Below are 6,706 nucleotides of genomic sequence, written 5' to 3' on the forward strand. Positions count from 1 at the left end.
ATTCAAATAAAATATATAATCCAGAGAAGATAAATATAATTTTTTTAAAACAAACATATAATCCAAAGAAGATTAATATAATTTAAATTAGTAAATAACAATTAAATACAATTACAAATATACAACCACTACATTCTCATAAAAATTCAGTAAATGAATAACAATAGTCCAGAAAGTGAGGAATTAAATACTCCAGACAACACAGTTTGTATCTTATTAGCAACCGGAGTTAGTAAATTAAACAAACCACAATTAATTTCCGAATTAAATAAAAGAGGCCTAATAAACACAGGTCTTGTTCCCGAATTAAAAAATAGACTATTAAAATATCTTAACGGAGAATCTTTACCAACAGATTTCTCCGCATTTGAGGAACATAATTTTGCTCCAATTATTAACGTTGGTAAATTAAATAGAATGGATAGTAAAAAACCATATTTTGACCCAGGAAGATTCTCAGGATCCATATCCGAAAATATTGATTTTTTTCTAAAAAAATACAATAGGGCAGCATCCATAAACGGGTGGACTAATGATGATAAATCCCAATATATTGCCGCATGTCTAGAAGGATCAGCCTTAACATTTTTCGAAAATTCGGAGGACAATGCATTAGTTAAAACAAAATGGGAGGACTTAGAACATAAACTAAGAACTGAATTTGAACCTATAGCCCAAACGGATATGCTTCGAATCCTATTAGGAAAACGAAAACAATTAGACGATGAACAAACTACTTCTTATATAAATGACGCCGAATCTTTATGTAAACGCGTAGATCCACTTATGCCACAACCAGAAATGGTTCGAAACATAATAAAAGGTCTTAAACCAACTGTTGCCAGATATATAGGTATTTTAGAAAACAATAATATCACAGATTTAAAAGCAAATATTCGAAAATTTGAAATGATTGAATTTATGATCACTGGTGAACAAACCAAAGCCCCATCAGAAATAAAAACCTCTATATTTAAAGATCAATTAAACAACATAACTATACAATTGGAAGAAAATATAAAATTAATGAATAACAATAACTTACAAACCCAAGAAACATTCAAAAAACTAAACAATGAAATCGAAAAAAATAAAAATAAACAATTCAAAAATACCAAATATCCTAAACAGCCATTTCAACAAAAACCCAATAATAAATTTCAAATAAATAAACCATTTTATAATACTCAAAATACCAGTAATAACCAAATGCCGCAACCAATCGAACAATATCGTTTACAAAATTTTAAAAACAACAAAAAATGCGACAATTGCAATTACAACAATCATTTAACAAAAGACTGTCGTTTCAATAAAAATCCTAATAAATGTCAATTATGCGATAAAGTAGGACACCTAGCTAAAAATTGCTGGATATATTTTCCACAATCAAAAAACTAATAAACAGGTTAAACAATTATGACAAAAATTGTTCCCCTTATATGTCAAAAATAAATCCAACTATTACACACATAATAAATAATATTCCAAATGCATTATACATAAAAGCAAAGTTTAACAATAATGATATTCCAATAACAATCGACACAGGCGCAAATATATGTTGCATCAGACATACTCTTGTGCCCAAAAATCAAATCATGAACAAAGTAATTAACATGAAATTAACGGGACCCAACAACAAACCTTTAATCTTAATTGGGTCCACAGAAATAAAAATAGAAATAAACTCTATAAAATTCAAAATATCTACGCACATCATACAAGACTTATCTTGTGCATTAATAATAGGAAACAATTTCCTATCAAAAAAACATGCCATTATAGATTTCAAAGGTAAAACAATTACTCTAAATAACAATCTTATAATAAAAGCCTTTACTAACATTACTGATTCCAAAATTAACCTAATCAAAGAAATACAATTAAATATATTTGAACTAAGTAATGACTACTCCATAGCTCACTGCATATCAGCAAACTTAAAAATGAGCAAAGGGATAGCCCTTGATATAAAAAATACATATGGAGATACCACAAATATTCTTTCTAAACTAAACCCACAAGTAGGACAAGTTTTACAAACAAGAATTAATAATAAACTTATTTATCATTTAATAACTAAAAAAAAATTCTATCAAAATCCAACAATTAATACAATAAAAATAGCTTTAGCAAACTTAAAAACATGTATGATATTAAATAACAATTTTAATTTATCAATTCCTAAATTAGCCTCGGGCTTAGATAATTGTAACTGGTCAATAATAAAACAACTCATTTATTCAGAATTTCAAAATACTGACATTGAAATAATAATTTGTCATATAAATGACTCTGAAATAACAAATAATTGGAAAACCAATGAACACAAAAATTTAACACGGGTTGTCAGAAACCTTAAAGAGAATAATATAAAACCAACAAATACGTTAAAACATAATAATGATAAAGCATTTAAAATATTTAACAATTATAAACCAGGCGAAAATGTTTCGGAGCCGATAACTGCGGCATATACGCAATATGCAACGCACTAAATGACGGAGGCAATCAAATAACTACAATCTCCGATATTTTGGAACTTTTAACTTTAAATAGACTTCCAAATTACTGGTTAGCAGATGATGAATTAGCTTCTATTGCTAATCATTATGGGTTCGATACATACATTTATGATGATACTACCAAAAACGGAATGGTTTATACTAAAGAAATCGATAATAGACCCCCAATAGTATTATATAATGTTAACAAAAACACGCACTGGATTCCAGGCACAAAGTCTATAAGACCATCGACAAAAACACCCATTAAATATTCATATACAATGAACACAATTACCATACATGACTTAATACAAAAAATAAATAATTACAAAAATAATAAAGCTACCATCCATGATAAAACAAAAAATATAAGCAATATAAACAGTATAACTGATAAAAAAATAATACAAGACAAAGAAGGCATATTAATAAATTTATCACCACAATTAGAATCAATACCAAGTAAACAAGAAAACGTAAACCAAGTAATCAATGAAAATGACAATATTAATAAGCACAAAAATTCCATTAGTAATGCCATTACGTATGGATTAATGCATAATAAAATTAATGCCTTAAATAACAATATAAAAACAGGCAATAAAGAAATTAATAACATTCATATCAATAACATACCTATTAATAAAGAAATTATTTATGATAAAGAAGGGACATTAATAAACATATCTACCAATTTAAACTTAGTGGAACATAAACAAGTCATTGAATTAGTAAAAGAATATTTACACTTATTTACAACAGATACTTCCAAAGTTAGGCCAGCCAATATAGAGCCATGCGAAATTAAAATGAAACCTAATTACAAAGATCCGAAATTTAATGCACCCCATCGAGTATCTCCCCAACAAAGAAACGAGCTTAAGTCACAATTAGATAAATTATTAGAAGCCAAAATTATTCGCCCTATAATTTCTAAATTTGCAGCCCCAGCTTTTCTAGTTAAAAAAAAAGAAAAAGGCTCATATAGACTAGTAGTTTCATATAAAGAACTAAATGAAAGGGTTGAAACAGATCAGTACCCTATACCGAGGACTACAGATCTACTCAGGGCATTAGAAGGTTCACAATACTTTACTTCTCTAGACCTTAACAGTGGTTTTTTTCAGTTACCGATTAAATTTGAAGACCAATATAAATTAGCTTTTACCTCCATACATGGATTAATGACTTTCACTAGGCTTCCACAGGGATTTAAAAACAGTAGTGCTATATTTCAAAGAATATTAAATGAATCATTCTCACCTTTATTATATAAATCATTAATCATATATATAGATGACTTAGCCTCATATGGAAAGAATTTTAAGCAATCTTTAGAAAATTTAAAAAATGCCTTTATAATTATGGACAAAATGAACTTTTCCCTAAAAACAAACAAATGTCTTTTCTTTAATGATAAAATCGAACTACTAGGACATAATATTTCAATAAACGGGATAACCCCGCTAAACAGAAACATTAAAGCTATCACAGAATTTAAACAACCAGAAACACAAAAAGACATTCGATCTTTTATAGGAATGTGTTCATATTATAGAAAACACATTAAAGATTTTGCAAAAATATCACATCCACTTACCGAATTAATAAAGGGTGATATAAAACTAATGAAATGGGAAAAAGAACAAAAACAATCATTTAGCCTATTAAAGGAACTTTTAACTTCTGAACCACTATTAAAACACTTTGATGATGACAAAGAGGTATTTTTAACTATAGACGCCTCAATTACAGGCCTAGGAGCCTGCCTAGAACAGCCAAACAATAACAATATTTTACACCCAATAGGATACGCATCCAGAAAATTATTAAATAACGAAAAGACATATTCTTCAACTACCTTAGAATTATTGGGGCTAGTCTTTGGAATTACATATTTTCGAGAATACTTATGGGGACGACAATTTATTGTATTTTGCGATAATATTAGTCTCCAATATTACAAAACTTTAAAAATACCATCAGCTAGAATAGCTAGATTAACTCTAAAATTATTAGATTTCACATTCAAAATATTATATAAAAAGGGCAAAGAAAATAAAGTAGCAGATGCCCTATCTAGAAATGCCATTAACTTAATTATAAATGACAATGAAACGGAAAGTGATAATCTAGATAAATATGATATAAAAACATTACAGTCCAAAGACCAATTTTGCACTGACATAATAAAAGCCATTAATGATAAAGACGATAAAGACAACAATATAAATAAAAACATTAAAAGAAAATCACGACAATTTGTAACAATTAACGATATATTATTTCATAAACATTTCACACCTCCTAACAAAATAACTAATTTACTAGTTGTACCAAAAATATTAACCAATGAAGTACTTAAATCTTATCATGAATCACCTATCGGCGGTCATACTGGGATTTCACGTACAATTCATAAACTACAAAACAAATATTATTGGACAACATTATCAAAAGACACAACTCAATTCATAAAAACGTGTCATAAATGTCAAATAAATAAAAAATTACCTGGAAAACCAATAGGTCAACTTCAACCAATTCCAATAACAAACAAACCTATGGACAGATTAGTCTTTGACTATCTAGGACCATTAATTTCTAGTAATAAAAAGAAATACGTATTAGTAGCTGCTTGTAGCAATACTAAATACATATTTACTAAAGCTGTTCATTCAGCAACTGCCGAATCTACAGTCAAATTTTTAATAAAAATAGTATCACACTGGGGATCATTTAAACAATTCTCATCCGATAGGGGTACACATTTTAAAAATAAATTAGTCGAAGAAGTTACAAAAAACCTAGGTATTAAACAAATATTATCTACTGCCTATTCCCCGGAAACCCAGGGATTCGTAGAAAGGGTTAATGGAGTTTTATGCTATTCATTAAAAAACTATATAAATGACGATAATCAGCATCGATGGTCTTATTTTTTACCATACATAACATTAGCATATAATGCAACTCCTCAAACATCTACAAATTACAGCCCTTTCTTTCTCATGCATGGTTTTGAACCATACTTTCCGATTGACAATAAAATAATACCCGAAGAAATGCCCTATAATATATTTAAGTCATTAAAAGAATTAAATGATATAAGAAATAAAATACCACAAATAGTAAAAAAAGCTCAACAAAAACAAAAAAAATATCACGACAAAAGTCACAGGATAATAAATTTTAATCCAGGAGACAAAGTCTTAGTTAAATTTCCATTTTTACAAGTAGGCAAATCGCCTAAACTAGCACAAAAATATAGAGGACCTTTTAAAATAATAAAAAAAATTACAGAATTAAATTACAAAGTAGAATTAACATTGAATAATAAAACAACTGAAGACATTATTCATGTTAGACGAATCAAACCATATTATCACAGATAGTATAATTACTATATAAACAATCTTTTATTACCGATTACCATTTATTAAAAACAACTTTTCCCTTCATCATTTATAGAAACCATGGATCTGCAAGGCCTATATTATTTATGAGATTATTCCTTCAATATTAACCATCAAAAGGAATTCCAAAACGAATTTAATTACCAAAAAAAAAAAAAAACAATCAAAAACATTGCACATTAAGAAATTTCACAAAAAAAAAAAAAAAAATGATCCTATGTTTATTTATGAATTAAAAATCACAAAGTCCGCTATTATAAAAAAAAAAAAAAAAAAAAAAAAAAAAAAATAGATGATTCTTACTTTAAACTATTAACATAATAGCTTAGATACAAAAATCCACTCATGGTAATATACCCAAATACGTTAAAACAAAAAAAAAAAGGTGCAAAGAAATTAAGTTCTTAAATATAACATATATGTAATAAGAACTATAAAAAAAAAAAAAAAAAAAAAAAAAAATACAAATTCAATTAATTTTTCTCTTCTCCTTGTATTAAACTAATATTTTAATATAGTACAACAACATGAATATATTCAAATCAATTATCTGGATCACCATCTCAACATTATCATATACAAAAGCATTCATTGCATATGATTGCTCAGGCCCAAAACTAAATATCACATCTTTTAACAGTCTACAAATAGACTACTGCGAACAACCACCTCTACCACATTCCAAACAATTACCAAGAATAAAATTATTACAAAGGGCTGAGATAAGAACAATATTTTACAGATCTTGCCTCATATCAGTAGACTATCTTATTACTAGAT

The sequence above is a fragment of the Sipha flava genome, unplaced genomic scaffold, assembly GCF_003268045.1.
Source record: "Sipha flava isolate LNK unplaced genomic scaffold, YSA_version1 179_pilon_pilon, whole genome shotgun sequence".
NCBI lineage: Eukaryota > Metazoa > Arthropoda > Insecta > Hemiptera > Aphididae > Sipha > Sipha flava.